General features: G+C 42.1%; 1 protein-coding gene across 2 annotated transcripts in view; it reads right to left on the minus strand.

Annotated features, from left to right (window-relative positions):
- znf385c (zinc finger protein 385C) overlaps positions 1 to 16,899 on the minus strand; it is a 103,795-nt gene that overhangs the window by 86,733 nt on the left and 163 nt on the right. The gene's annotated exons all lie outside the window — the stretch shown is intronic.

The raw sequence follows: 16,899 nt of genomic DNA on the forward strand, positions 1-16,899 counted from the left end.
GATAAAATATCTGAGTCACAGATGTGTCAGACACACAACCTTATTGTGAATAGTCTGCTGGCACATCCAGTGCTCTCTCACATTATATTTTTCTTTCTTAACAGTGATGAGAGAAGCTCACCACGTCACTCACACCACAGGCTAAAGAGCTGATGTGAAGACTGTCCTGAAGAAAAAGGCCAAGGGGGAAGATGTGAATTGTGGACGAGGTGTTTCAAATATCTTGTCTGTACCTAAACAAAGAATAGTGACGTCACAGCCAAAATAACGTGATGCTGCTTTTAAGATTATTAGATATTATAGTGTTTATTTATATAAAACCTTACGCTGCCCATTCAAAGCGGGATTACTGGAGAAATAAACTGTCTTGTTGCCTTGCATAAAAAGGTAGCATACCACATTAGGGTGGTCATCAGTGACCCTCCTTAAGCATCCGAGAGAGGATGTGGCAAAGCCGGAGCATTGTCTGTATCTAGAGGATCATTTCAAACATGATTTGTTCATCATGTTTCTACAACGAGACCAAATTACTGTGGAGAAAAAAACAAAAACAAAGGGAGTGCTACATTGTGCAAGTGGCTGGATGAAGATGCTTGTAGCACAGCACTAGTTATAGTTACTTCTAATTACTCTCACGCTACACGTCTACACAGCCCTCGAGAGTGTCTCTGTTTCTCGTCCAACTTTTCATCACACACATGTTGCTCGCGGGACAGTAATTGACCAATCATTTATGGTCATGTTGAGTCTGAATCATGTCGTACATGTGCATCAACGTCTGATGGATCACTGAACAAACAGTTTCTTTACATCTATTTCGTTCACTGCCGTTCACAGGTCACAGTTCAGAGCTGGAGGATGCCCACTCATCGTCACTGCTGGTCTCAACCCGCTGGTTGTTGAAGGGTCCAGTCCTGAGAGCTTGTTCCTCTCCTCCCACACTAATTCTCCTCCTGAGTCACCTGCTTCTTTTCACATTAGACAGAAACACTCCACTGAGTCAATGTATTACGGCATTCACTGTCTCTCCAACAGAACGCTCAGGTTTAACAGCAGTCACAACTATCCAGCAGTCGGAACAAATAAAAGTCTGCGACAACAGATACACCTTCTGTTCAACCTGTTCAATCAGACAGGCCACTCTTCTTGCCAAGCACAGAGACCAAGATGGAGTTAGTAGAGTACATGAAAAAGTAATCAGCAAATTAGGAAAGACGAAAACTAGACTTCAACATCAAACCAAATGAAAACTATTTTCTGCTCCATGAAGGGAGGCTTTGGAAACAGCAATTAGCTTCATTACCCTCTCCAACATGAAACAAAATACAATAACAAACACAAAATAATAAGAGGTGCACATACAGAGTACATCAACTTCATGTTCATCACCCTTACATTACCCCAGAAAACACTAGAACAGGCCAACATCCCAAAATGGGTATAACATAAGGGACTGTCAAGCACAGCCCCTCCCTTTTGTGTTTGTTTTTTGCTGGAGGTGGAGGGAAATGAGCTCTGACAGGCACCCATGCATGCAAGGCCAGTCTGTTATAATTTAAAGGCTCACTTGTTTAATAAGCTAGGTCTTGATGTGTTCATGCTGCTCATGCAAAAAAGACAGAAAAAAAAAGCAGGGGAACAAAAGTAGAAATAGTTTTAATGTATTGTAATAAAATTCTTTGGCAAAATTGTGCAGATTGGTGTGAAAGTCCAGTGCTTCAATTTCACTGTGAGGTTCTGAGTGAATGAAGAACTTTGCCAAATAATGAGTCCTCATCTAGCTCAGTATCAGTATCACGAGCTGTACTCTATACACACTTTCCCTCAACAGTAAGAAAAAATATCAAAGGAAGAAGTGTAAATGTGACGGGGTCTACAGGTATATGTTGTGGTGCTATATAATCCTCCACATCTCGCTTGTTCTAGCAGCTACTTCCTCTGTGAATTACCAGCAAAGTGCCGTTTCTTGACCCAACATTTCCACACAAAGTGGCTCTTGAGAGAAAAAAAAAAAATGGTGGTGCTGTGGTGTTTGGTTGTAGGAATGAGCAGGAGGCCAAAAACAGCACTGCCATGGTCTGGAAGGAAGTTCAGAGGGTGGGGACCCTGTTACAGTAATAGAAGCTCTCTGTCTTTCCTCCCCCCCTCTTTCAGCAGAAATCACTGGCTTAATTAGCTTTATAGTTAGCGCTCTACACATCAATTAGAGCCATTATTAAGAGTGCTAAACACAGAGAATTAGCGATTCACAGGAAATGTATGACCATTGAGCAAGATGGCCGGTGCGACACTTGAAAACACATTTGAACGCACACACACACACACACACACAGGTTGGGTTCCCAAGGGAGAAAAAAGGGTTTAGGGTTTTATCACTTGATATGATAAAAATGTTCTCCTCTCTCTCATATAGTTTGCCAAACAGCGTGACTGGAGCAGGAGATCCAGCAAAGCCAGAGGCCAGCCAGGCAAATGGCTCAGCTGGCCACGGAGATAATAATTACACTCATTAGGATTCCACTGTGCTCTTTTCACATCGTTGGGCACCCCAATGCCATTATAGCAACACTGTCATGCTGGTGGCATGGTCATGTTTGTGGACCAGCCACTCAGCATGGGACAAATATCTTCACGGTGTATTGTCTTATTATTGACAGAATAGCTAAAACATGAGGGAAAAGACCCATTTTCTTTACAGGTTCAGTCAGCCACAGTTTTTAGCTGCACTAAAAGCATGTTTGCACGAATGCCAGTGCTGGACAGTCCACCCACTTTGTTCCAGCCTGAAATGTCTCAACAACTTGTCTTTCAAACAACAAGGATGAACTGTTATCACTTTGGTGATCACCTGCCTTTTCTACATTTAAATATGTCCAGTAATTGAAGCAAATACTGCTGCTTCAAAAGACTGAAGCAGCAAATACCTGCACATAACGCACAGGTATGTAATTATATTCTCATACACCACAGAGCCTCTAGCATGGCTGTAGACTCTCAGTTTTAGTTTGTTAATGATATATATATTTTTTTACTTTCTTTTCAAATTTGAGTAGCCAAGAGGCATTAAGATGTAATTTTGAATTAGTTATTTGTGAAATGAAAATGAATAGCTCAATGCATGCATTTTAGCACTCTAGTAATTGCATTACAACACTTCTGTGTGTAGAAAATGACGGTGACTGCTGTGTCCTTTCATTTAAAATAGATAAATACACAAAGAGTACAGTTGTAGCTGTTTGTTGCAACTGAAATATCCTTACGGTAAAAATTCTAGTTGTGAATGTGAATATAACACAGAAATATCATCCCTCATTTCCATAATATCGCCGATAAGGAAGGTGGCCAGTAACATCCCTGAGCAGCACATTAAAGTTCTCAAATCCTGACTGAGCACTAGCAGCTTATCATTATCACACAGTGAATGGGTCGAATGGTGTTTTACTGACAGCTAATTGGTGAAGCTGTGGCTGACAGCACTTCACTGAGTGCGTGTAGGCTGCCAGCTTTGTGGAAACTGTGGTTTTAAATAGATCTTTATGTTTGTGTCTTTTGCCTAATTCATTACACTCGTTTCCAACCTATCGCCCTGACAAACTCAAACACAACCTTAAGACAACAATAATCCCTAATTCTCTTTCTTCAGGCATCCACAGAACAAGAGAACAATACTAAATACTAGAAACTGTGCTCTCAACAGGCAAACCTGCACTGCTGAGCTCTTTACAATCTCTGTAATCTACAAAACAACCAAGTGAGATACAGATAGACGAGACAGGAGGCAGAGAAACAGAATGACCCCTCAAAACTGCTGAAATAGCAGAGGCTGAATGATAGGACAGCTACGCCACATAAAAAATGGAAAGAGAACGGTGTTCTGCGGGCGTCTGCTGTTTCTGCATGACAATAAACTGCTTTCGCAGAGTGATATCAGCCTCTCCGTTTTTTTCTTTGTGGAGCAATCAACTGCGTTTTGTGTAGTTCTGTTTTTTCCGCCTAATTGCTGCGCCCTTCCTCCCGCCTGTTCCTCCTCTCTTCCTCATACCGTCCTTGTGTCTGTCTTTGGGTGATGAGTCAGGGAGCAGCAAGGGGTCCAAGATATTTGCATTGGTTCCTCGCCTCATTTCCTTTCTTAATGGGAGAATGGCAGCAGACAGAAACGGCTGTTGTGGGACAGGGGAGGAATAGGTAGGTGGGTGAGGTTTGACAGTGCGACAGATACAGAAAGAGATTGCTATAAAAAGAAAAGCTGAATGATGAAGTGTGTTCGAGGACTGTGGTGGGCACTGGAGAACACATTAGCATTAAAATAGCAAACAACCAGTAATGCAAATGATGTGCTTTTTCACAAGTGAGTCATTTGTAACCTAAGTGTGTTGATTAAAACCGAAGTAACACTGTGATTCATTGTTGCTTGCATTATGTGATCAGATCAACCTAGACAACCCCTTCTCCACCACGTCCTCCTCCTCTCTGAGATGCTAGAGAGCTCACTGATTCATCCACTCTGCTTGTACTTCAATGATGGTACTTGCGGCTGTAAGCATGTGCGTGGTAGCGTGTGTTGCGCCTTTTGGTGGTGGGCGGTCAAGCACCTTTCACTGCTTCACTCCAGGAGAGGAGGAGAGGCCCACACATCATCCCCATGACAACACTACGTTTGCTTGCTAACACAGCACCTCTACCTATCTAAGTCATTAGGCAGGCAGCCACCGATGCATTACCCATTATTAGATGGTGCATAACAAGCAGCTAGGCCCGAACAAACAAACACAACAAAGCAATGCAAACACATTGAGACGAATAGATGACTGTCGCGAAAACCCCAAATTTAGATTGCTTGAAGACCTACATGGCAGCTGATGGGCGTGTTACAACAAAAGAGATGCAATAGGTCCCAGTCCCTGTTGAGCCCTCTCCCCACTGCTAGACTCTATCACCCAGCTGCAGGAGGTGATTTGGACCTGGGAGCATCCCTGCTTGCCATCCATCTGGCACTGCAGTGCCGGGAATGGATCGAGTGTATGTGTGCTTCCGTTCGCAGCGTAGGACAACTGCATGCCAAGCCTCTGGACTGGCACCGTTCTGTGCAGAAGCTAATGCTAACGTTAATGCTCTCTAGGGGGAATGGGGTTTGTATCCCGGCACAGCTGAGCAGGGAGCGGGGCCTGGAAGGATGAAGGAGGGTTGCCAGTTATGGAGGTCTTTACTCAACGTAAGGCCTGGGGTGAAAGTTAAAGGAAGGAAGGGAGCAACTGTACACACTAGGAAACAAACATGCCTCCCAGGCATGTGCTTTGTTTCTGCATTAGGACAAATATGATCACCACCTTTCCAATAGCCAAGCACAGTAACAGCATAGGAGTGGAAACATGGTGAAAAGCTTCAGTCCACATCTGCCTCATAGACTTCTGTTTATCTTAAGTGTATCTGCTGTTCCTTTTCCATTTCTGTTACACTCTTGGTCACTTGGTACAGTGATCAGTCAGGTATGTGGCAGTAAGAACATAGGGCAGGGACTAAACTTCTCTTTCAAGTCCTTTTTTACTCTTTGCTCCTCATGTCACTTCTTGTGTGAATCATTTCTTACAGCCCTCTATGACGGCCAGCTTTTCACCCCATCTTTGAGTGTGACTGACACATTGATGGAGATAGTGACTGAGGTTGTAGTTGGAGCACCATGCGTGTTCCCAGCTAAAACGATCGCCTCAATAGTCAATTTTTAATTGGGATTGACATTTAAATGAAGTAGTTAATGTGTGCCAAGGACAGAGAATGCAATGTTAACAATTAAAATGCTGCTTAATGGGGCATGCCGGAGCTATTTTGAGTGCATGTTGTAGGAGAAAGAACAGGGCATATTAGTCAGAAACCAGAGCGTTTCCCTGAAGTGGGCCAAGGTCGGAGCCACTCCTTCATTTCTAGGCTAGCTGCCCATCATCGAGGAACTTCAAAACCCTGACTAAAGTCATTAACATAAAGAGCGACCTGGGAGAAAGCTTTTAGCATACAAAAAGTGGCCATTGAGGATATTCTGTCATTTATGTAACACCTCTCTTGGCATGTAGAAAAGCAAGAGCTAGCAGATTACATGAGAGCTGAGAAGTGCCCTCAGGGTCCATTACTCCTCTGTTTGAAAGCCAGGCTTCCTCTCACTTCTTGCTCACTCTCTCTGGTATAAAGTACCGTGTTCATGCTATTAGGAGGACTTGGGCTCACCAGTGCTAAGGGAGTCGGATCAACTTTGAGCTTCTGGTCTTGGGAGCATACAGAATACAGGCAAGAAAGCAGAAGATACAGCAGTCACCAAAATCAGACACTACTTCAGGTGTCCTATACTCAGTATGTTGACAGAGGAGCTACAGGATGGAGCAGAGAGAGGGCCGTGCCAGAGGGTGGTGGAGGGGCAAGTCAAATACAGAGCTCTCATGTGTATCCTTCCCTCCAATCCCATCTTTCTGCATTCAGTCCTGTAAAGGCTCTACTGTGCCCTTGTGCCTGTGTCCGAGTGGGAACAGGGCCGTGCTCTGTGTCTTCCATACCTGGTGAGGGTTCAAGTCTGCCTGCAGGTAGTTTTCAGTGTGTGCTTTTTGGCTTAGGTGTCGGTCCAGGCCAGAGGAAAGCTGTGTGTTCATGTGCCACAGAAAAGTTTACAGTGAAGGAGGGGCACCCTGATAAATGCTCTGAAGTGGGCAGGTTGTTGAGATCCGACACAGGCAATGACTGAGAACAGTGTTAATGAAGGTAAATTAATTCCTTGCACTTGCTACGTGTTTCAGTCTTGCTGTCAAGAGGATTTTAGGAAAACTTGAAATGCTGCAGAAAGACTTACATGCAAAGAAAGGAAAAATGAAATCTTTGTGGGTCTGACTGGTCTCAGCTCATGTTGTCACTTCATGCTACCGCTGTTTTTCATTCAGCAGACACTTCAAGAAAAGCGCTGAATGACATACTAAATTCAAGGTGAAGCAATAGCTGACAGTTAAATTAAGCCACATTCAAGTCATAGACTATGATTCTACTGATTGACCATTGTATTAAGTACACCTTTACAATTTAATGCAATTCAATGCAGCAGCTCTGCCATCAATTCTACTTTCACAAAGTTATAATTTCTCAGATCTGTGCTGTGGTATTTTAATGCTAGTTCTTACCTTACATGCTATTTATTGCATTTTAAGGTGCATTTTTGTGTTTCTTTGTTCCGCTGTCAGAGGATAGAAGAAGAGAAAGGCTTGCTACAAAATTCCCCAGCAAGATCCCTATGAGTTCGTTGTTGAATGTTACTCATGTCAATGTACAATATAAATAAAATAAAAAAATAGAAACACCAAAAACTGAATGAACAAAAATATAATTTTATGTATATAAAGCTACCATAAGCAGCTGTCCAAACATACCTGCCTACCATTTATTTTTGAAATGTATGAATTTAATGTTCTTGTTCTTAAGTCTGAAAATACTGAACTTACTACTGAATATTCTAGAAATAACATTTATGTATCTTCTTTTGCCATTTTGCTTTTATGGCTCAGACAGCATCAAATATGGAACACGCTAATTGAGGTTTTATGGGTTTGTTAAACCTGTGAATGAGGCCAAGACCTGATTACTTGTCAGATGTATAAAGGACCTGTGCTCACTCAAATAACATGTAACACAACTCAAATTAAACACTTTATCTGTGGCACATGAGTAATTCACATAATGAGACTGACATGGAAAATTTTATCTCAGCCAGGGTGGAAATATAATTTAAACTCCATATCATATCCATATGCTACACAACAACACAGATGATTCAACTGTGATTGGTAATGCCGTGCATGAATATTTATTTACTACATCCCCACAAGTCAATATGTACATATACTATGAGAATAAAAGCAGATAAAAGGCAGATATGAGAGGTCACGGCCTGAATTTTAGCATGGGTTTGCAGGTATTGCACTTAATTTAGATTATGATTTGTGCAAATCTAGCTCTTATAATGCGGAAAATTCCCACACGCGATTTTAAATATCATAACATGCTTGGCACTCTCTGTCCCCTCTCTCTCCAAGGCTACAAACCTTCTCTGCTGTTGCAGTGTATTTCACTAAGGTACAGTCTGGTTTCGGTGATATGAACATGAAAACGTGCAAAAATAGACCACCACCACCCACCAGATCCCGAAAGGATCAGTGCAAGTGTTGTCAGTGTTACTCCTCAGGATCCTCACACAGGTACAGTAACGTTACAAAAATGAAGCAACAATTTAAAGACAACTTTCAGGCTAACTGGCTGAAATTTAACGGTAAAATGAGAGGCTTGAATTCCAAAACGTATCCTATGGTGCTGCGCTTTTTACCAGCTGAGTCACCACTCAGACACAGCAGCTGTACAACCCGTACATCAGACCAGATAGAAAGCATGAGGTAGCTTCTGCAAAGAACTTGATGATGATGACTACTGCTAAAAAGGTAGCATTGTGTATGTAAAGGATTTAAGGGGAGATTTCCTCCTGATTTAAAAAAATAAATTTCAGGATGAAGGTAATCATCAATCCTGAAGTCCTCTTGTTCAGAGCTGTTTCTCCATCTGTGTTTCCATGAACAGAGTCAAGACGGAGCGTGTTCTCTTTCACTACAGTGATCTAGCTATTGATTTCCTAAAGGCTTTGAGCTTCAGCCAGGCTCTGAAATAGACAGGTGCCTTATTTTGATTCTTGGTTTGTTTCATAAAGCCGCCATTCACTGAAGTGTCAGATCCCCATACCACCGCGTTCACACCACATGGAGAATTAAGACACCAGAAGACACAGTCAACAGCAGAAACAATAGTAAGATCCACTCACAATCATTAAGAATCTCTGCATTGATTCTGTAGATCATGTACATAAAACAAATTCTGCAGAACCTTGATTATTATGTACTAAGACAGTTCAAGTGCTCTAATACACTAACAATAACAAGTATTGTTAGTATTATGGGGAAAGTCTGTTCAAAGCCAGTCTGGTATTCTGGGTCCCACATCATGCCCAAGAAATACGTCATTTTAAATAGAGTGGTTGTATTAAGCTTTGTCTAGGAGTGCAGCAGAAAGTTATTAGTCTAAAACAGAGGTGCGTTTATCTGAAAGCATTTTCTAATACAATATTGCTGTTTCAGAGAGCCTTTTAAAGTCACTATCTGTACTTTCCTCTCTGTTCTCTCTCTCTTGCTCTCTCTTCCCATCTTTGGATTAACAAACTAAGTGTTTGCTATGTGCAGCTCTTCCAGAGAGCAGGTGCATTCATTTCTCCACTCCGTTTATTTTTTGCTGTGCCCCCTCTCTGACAGTGTTGTTACAATTGTGAACCCGACCGCAGCGGGCCGGACCCTGTTTAGTCAGCAAAAACTCTGAGAGGAGCAGAGCACTGAAAGATGTCCCTTCTTCTTTTTAGTGAGAGTTAAAAGATATGGTTCAATTATAGGGTCTGTCAGGCCAGCATGAGTTTGTGATGACCTGGGAGGAGATAAAGACAAGCCACTAACTAATGCAGTGCAAATGGAGCTCATTGTGGGTTGTGCTGCCTCATTCACTAAGTTCAGCTTTGAGTAGCTAACTGTGAGAAATGTACAATGAATCAGTGGAAGAAGCAGTGATATTTAACTATACCAGTCAACTCAGGATATGCCGGATGCACTGTAGAAGCACTGACTCATCAAACAGGTAAGAAATGCAGAGAGACACAGTGAATCAATGCAGTTAACAGAAGTGATTTAGTGGATCGGTGAGTCGATGTGTGCGTCAGCCATGTGAGTTAAGAGCTAATGTCTCGGCTGCTGCTGCTGCTGGGCTAAGAGGGATTTTAAACCGGAGAAAGTGGAGTTAATGTGGGATCTTGAAGAGCAGAGAGCTGGCCTTTTCTTTCTTCATGCTCTCTCAGCCCACCAGTTTGACACAGATGATGAGAGGGCCCCAAGCAGAGTGTAAAGGCACATCACCCACACACACTCGTGCAGCACAGAAATGAAAAACACCTCTGCTACAAATGAGAAGAGAAAGACGGGGGGAAAATGCAGCAGGGAAGAAAAGTACGAACACGGATGACACAAGCGGAAAACTGTGACTGAAGCTGTGGAAACAACAAACAAGCTGTTTCCTAGAGCTGCTTAGCCCACATATGGTAAGAGGGTGATAATCTGACTTTTAATCAAAGGCCGAGCCACCAGTGATAAGCCCCAGTTCATTGTGGGGAGATGGGCAGCTGAATGATAGAAGAAATTCTGAGTCAGCCGCTACGTCAGTAGCAGCATCACTGGTCCATCTTCAGCATCACTAATGCTATCAGGCTATCTGGGGTGACGTGAACCACACCCATCAATATCCAGTGTCCTCATAGCCTCCGTGGTTCAATAAGAGACACAGCAAAACAAGAGCGTGTGCCTCAGATCCAGCTATCCAGGCGGTGGAGGTTACCGTGATCAGCATGGATTAGATGTCTTTCCAGACTGATCAATGAGAGATGGAAGTGGGGGTTGGTGGCGCAATGGGTTGGAGGAAGCTTTGGTACCACCTCCTGCGGGCTGTAATGACTTTGATAGCTGATATCTGTAGCTGTGGGAGGCAGAGGAGCCGTTTACAGTGCAGGGGATAAAGCAGATGCTACTTCCAAATAACGGGTGCATGAATGTAAGCTTGAAACTGCAGATAAGACGATCGAGGAGCCACCAGTGTCGTCAGTGTGAATGTTTAATTAGTCAAAAAATGATGTTGAAAAAAAGAAAGCTGTCGTGCTTGAGTTAAAAGGATTATTTTTTATTTATTTATTTCCCCCGATAAAATTAATTTTGCGAGTGGAAAGCTGTGGGACAAACAGCGTACCAGATCCAATAGACATCATGTTGAGCTTATTGCTTCAACAAGACAAATCAGGTCAAGTGTCGGATCAGTGTGGCTGTTGAGAAAATCACACATCCACTCGATGACACAGGTATGAGCCATTTATGCACAGCAAAAAGCTCTTCTAACGTGTTAATTATGTAGTGTCAGTGCAAATACTTCAGAGTTAGAGGTACTAACATTTCATAGAGTAAAAAGATTTGGGGCTTCTTTCTTTCACCAATGTATTGAAAGCAATACACACTGGAACAAACATGTTTGTGTGCGACTCACAGGTGCAGAAGTTTATTAAATGTAAGTTCAGCTCAAGCCCAGTGATTCCTGAATGTAAAATAGCTGATCTGCCTGTCTTACCTGAAGGCTGCGAGTGCTACATATTCAACATTTGCCTCTGTTTCACAGCAGCGACGACAAAATGTCTTCAGCCTGCTGCTCAAACGTCGTCTTTTCAGATCATGTTTTCTCCAAAACCACTTTCACTGTTCAAACGCTTGCTGTGTGCTCCAGTACGTCACAAGGCTTATTTATCGATGCACTTTCAGTTTACTGCTGCTATTGTATTTCAGAGGATAGAAACATCGTAAGTCAGTTGGAGAAATTGCATACATGGCTTGTTAGCTCACGACTACAGGAGCAATACTAGATAATGTGCGTGCTGCAGCAAAGTCAGGACAAATTAAGCTAAAAAGCACAATATCATTCAAAAGCTTTTAGAGTGTAATGTGATTCTGAAATTTAGCCCCTGAATAATCCCTGGCAAGTAAATGTCTTTTACTTACACTAATGCATTTTATTCATTCAGATTTAGGAGTTAAACAAACAAACAAAAAAAGCTTGTGATGAGCGAGAACATTATTTTCACTGCAGTACTTTCACAGTAAATGCTCAAAAGTCCTACATGACATACATACATGAATAGTGCTATCTAGGGACAGCACACACAAGTGAAACTGGTACAACTGCTATAAATTATCAAGACAATAAAAGCAAATGAGTAACATTTTCTCTTTTGCTGACACTGATGATTACCCTCAAGCAAAGCGGGACACTGTTGAAGAAAAGACCGAGCATGCCCATCAAACCACACATACAAAAACAAATGTGCAAAAAACAAAATCAATATCATATACCACACACGAGACAGAGTGCTACACACAGGATCTACATATGTATGAGCACTGCCCATAATAACATGTTTCTGATCAAATGATTTGAGCTCCCACCCTTCCTGCTGAGTGCAGTTGGACCCAAACAAGAGGCCTATTTAGTGTTTGTTGTTGTTCTGTGGAGTGGTTGAGGAGTTTACCTGGTCGAACACACTGAGCCAGTGTTCACCCCTGAGCTCTGTCATTCACCAGCAGCTCACCAGTATAAATGCACCTCTGTGCGCCTGCCTGCATTTGTATAACTGAGCAGCTCTAACACAGGGGCCACTGTCAGCGTGAGCCATTACACACGAGTGAGAGTGTGACTGTGTGATTTACTTATAGCAATGAAGCAGAGGTCTGGTTCTTTCTGTTACGTTAATGATTTTAAAATAACAAATCAAAGTAAGATTCAAGGCTGATAGTGAATGTGCCGCTGAAGACGTGCTGAAAGCTGTTTAAAATCTTCTACTACCACTAATTGCCATTCCCTCTTTCCTTCTGTGCTAACTTCCTGCTGTCAGATCACCTCCTGTTTGGGCTAAGAGGTAAGACCAAGGTGTTTAAAGGTATCATGAGAGGATGCGAGCGAGGTTTACACAGAGGGAGAAAGTGAAATCTATACCTGACTTCCCCAGGGTCAGCAGTGTCACTTCTCCAGCTCCCCACTGAGGAGCAGGTAGCCTCTGATATCCCCGGGCTGAGCACCTCCGGCCAGGCATGCCAGTCAGCCAGGCAGCGGGCTGGGGGAAGGAAGGGGGTTGCAGCCTGCAGGCCCTAAAGGCAGGCTCTGTGCAGCTGTCACAATCCCTGACCACCAGCCACTCCACCCCCAGCACGTCTCAGTCACCTCCAGCCTCACACAGCACGCCGGCCCAGGCCAGTGAAGAGGCTAAAGGCTGGATGGATCTGCATCCTTCTGGACCTGATACGCAGCATTTTTCAATTAATTTCACCTGTCACACACAGCCTCACACAGCATTTTAATTGCTCTGTCACTCTCCACCCAATCCATGAGTATGGCAAGGGAATTTAAAATTGATCAAGCTTGCATGCGTGTGATACTTTACAATAAATATGATTTATGGGAACATTTGCTCACTTTTGAATTCTCCTGAAATGACCTTAGAGCAGTTTCGATTTTTCCTTAGGGCATATTTAACAAAATATTTACACTTAACCAGCGACTTAAAAAAATAGATGTAGCTTTCGAAGCTTTTTATACAAAAGTTTAAGGAACCACTGCTGATTTCAGACAGCACAAGCTAGATACAGTCACTTAGTGCACACAATCCTCATCTGCTTGCTTCACATTAACAACTATCGCATTAATAACAGCTATGAAAGCACTGGATGTGACTTTGCTGCTGTGGATGGCCATAGCAGAATAACAGAACAGCGATGTCCTCCCGCTCAAAGCTTCCCCCTCCTAACTGGGAATTAAGTGTGTATTTGTACTGGCAACTGGAAACAGCACTACAGTTTTAGCACAAAACTTTTCAGAGAATCCGACTAAAGGTTACTGTGCTACTCTGATCGATTTACACAGTGGATGAAATCAGGGGCAGCAGCTTGAGCACACACACACACACAGACAGCGAGACAGAGAGCAAGAGAGGTCAGCAACCACTCAAAGGTATATAAATCCGGTCTCCAGTTGTGTGTGTTGCTCAGTGTTGCTCAGGCTGGTCACCTTGGCTCAGCAGGTGATGATAACATAGATAGCAGGAAGAGGAAAAATCATAAGGTCAAAGCCAAATAGCAAGAGGCCACTTGAACAGCAGATGAGCAAAAAATCACAGAGAAAATTACAAGGTGAGAGGCAACAATACAAGAGCAAGTGTCGGACAAAAATGCAAAGAAAATAACAGAGGAAAAAAAGATTTAGCAAACATGCACAGCAGTTGAATGGATTTGAATAAGATACCTGGGATTTCTATATTTACCAAGAGACTTTGGGATACAGATATGTAATCATTTGCATGCATACATGATGTTGTGTGTGTGTGGGAGCCAGGTGTGAGCCTGGAGCCCAAGCAACCTGACAACAGCTGCAGGAGATGAGGAAAAAGCTGGAGGCCCAGAGGTCAACAGAAAGAGTTGTCAAGACACCAGCAAAGAGATGCTTGGATTCGCCCTGCACACTGTGGACATAATGAGGAAGTCACTGTAAACCACTCAGCATTACGCCTGCGAAGACTTACACTTGGCCTGCCAGACACAGTTTACACTTACCTCCATCAAGACATGTGGGCTGGGATGTGGATGGGAAGTTCCTAAATTGTGCTGTCTCTCTCTCTCTCTCTCTCTCTCTCTCTCTCTCTCTCTGTTTACATCTACTACTGCTTCCTGTCTCCACTCGTTTCATTTTTTTCAGCAGAACTTGTCACTCGTCTCTAGTAACCTAATGGGATCAATGTTTACATTTCCTCCTTCATAGGAGCTGCACTCCAATGCCATCGTAACACTAACAACCTCAGATAACAGTGTCAAAAAAACAACCGCCTTCTGAGGTGGAAGCTACCACAAGTATCCACAACTAACAACGCACAGGCAGTTTGTGTCTTGTCACTCTGCGTCTGTATTTGTGCTGTAATAAATATACACAGTGTCACCGAGTCTGTGCTCTGACATTATGAACCTCTACTGCTGAACAAATTATTTTTGTTTGTGGATTTCTGTGCAGCTCAAAGAAAATGAAAATAAAGAAAATGAAATAAAGAAACATCATCAGAACATGGGTACTGTTCTGTCAGTGTTGTACTAAATATAGTACTAAAGTAGCTTTAGCAGCTATACTTTAATAAGAGTACACATACTTGTCAAATATTGTCTGTTTAAATATTAACTCTTCCATATCAGTATAATTCTGTTTCCCTCTCTCACACAATAATTCCTTAGTCGACCAGTCAACTCAGTCTTATTAACATAGTGCATATTCTTTACACTATAAATGAGAATGTGGAAGCTGAGGGAATGCATCAATAAACTATTTAACTACTGAGTTTGTGTGAATTTTTAAAATCCATGTCACCAAGTCCAAAAACATTTCTGCACCACAGAACCTCTAAGTGGCTTTAAGGCTTCTATACCATAGGCTCATGCATAAAGGAAGTAAGGAGACACGCTCCACTACACTGGAGCCCATTTGTAAACTATTTGTTTTCCCCAGTGGTGGCAAACCACATACAAGTTTACTCCATATACAGTAAGTCTAATTAGTGACAGCAAAGTGTGTGGCTGGTTCCTCTGTATGGTCTTACTAATGATAAATGCAAAAAAACGTGTTCAAATTAGGGCACTAAAACATCAACGCCGGGTGAAAAACAAAAGGAAACGTGCAGTGTGTCAGTACTGATCCACTTTCATGCTACGCACAAAGTTCTTCATGCTCTCGAGAGGAATGTCAAAACACTGTTTTCATCCGAACAACTACTTTGTGTTGTTATAATTTACTGGGAAATACTCTCAAACAAAGGATCAAAATGACATGGGAAGTTTGTCCATCTCTGCCTTGTCATTTGTGTTAACCATAACGACATAGCTGGCTTAACATAAGTGGTATGATTTTGCTGTAGGTAACAGCCAACAATTTACACAATGGCAAAAGTTTTCCAAGTGGAATTTGCGCTCTACACAGGCTGTAATTACCGTACTGTATTCCTGAAACCAAAAGTCCCGACAAGAAAAGCTCATGACAAGTACAGTATGTCATTACACACCATGTCTCGTTGCTTTACGTCCTCTAGCAGGCAAAAACTCTCAAATGCCAAACTCCTTCTAGCAAAAATGTCTGTGAGAAACTTAGCAAAGCAGCAAGACCGACTGCAGCATTGATCAGTCCCACTCATTCAGCCGGAGAACTCAACTCTAAAGAGTGCAGCCCGCAAACAGTTTGTCTCTAAATCGTCCCTGTGAGACCTTTTTACTTGTTACAACCACCACTGAGCACAAATATCACGGTAAATGATGTGTTTCAGAAAGAGAATTCAATATAAGCAAATCACAGCGTTACAGACGCTGTGTGTGATTTAAGAGGACGAGCTGACTCCAACATCTGTGCAACAACACACACTTATTCCTCCATACAGTCATCACAGCACTGATGATGGAGACATGTTAAACTTCAATAAGTCCTCCAGAAGGCTGTTAAATCAGTTATTCATGGTCCCAGGAGACCATGTTTGATTTACAATGTGTGAGCAGAATTAGTGAATCATCACGGGAAAGTAAAATGTCCCCTAAATGTCCAGTCTGTTAAAACAGCTTCTAGCTGTGTTACTTTATATTACACGTTTATGTACCAGTTCTGAACATTATAAAAAAAATGATTAAGTAAAGTTCTACTGACTCTCTCAAATGAATATTATCTCCTCAACATTAACAATGGTGACAGAAAACAATACATTCTCTTACACAGTCACTAATTAAATTGATTTCCCTTTATAGCAAAGTAAAGAAATGATTTGCAATAATTACATGAACCATCACATCACTAGTGCAGAGCAGAAGTTGCACAGTTTTTTATGATAAATACTATTGAATACTGTACAAAGATTATAAACAAAAAAAATAAAAGCATCTGCATTCTTGCTGATTTTTATTTATTTCGGTCTATTAATTCTTATTTTTTTGTGTTAACTAACATATTCCCTTATTATTCATAAACCCCTTTTGGATTTTTGTTTAATTTGACACGTGTGCAGGATGGATGTTGATGTTTTCTTTAGTGACCCCGTGAATAAACTCCTCTATTCAGCCTTAAACTCTCCATGATCCAACAATCCGGCAAAAGCGATGAGCGACATCAAACTTCTCATCACATGTTTCATTTATCCAATGCGTTCATAAACTGTGCACCTGAGCCCAGCACACAAATATTTAGTCCAGT

This window comes from Anabas testudineus, chromosome 8 (assembly GCF_900324465.2).
Source record: "Anabas testudineus chromosome 8, fAnaTes1.2, whole genome shotgun sequence".
In the NCBI taxonomy this organism is placed as follows: domain Eukaryota; kingdom Metazoa; phylum Chordata; class Actinopteri; order Anabantiformes; family Anabantidae; genus Anabas; species Anabas testudineus.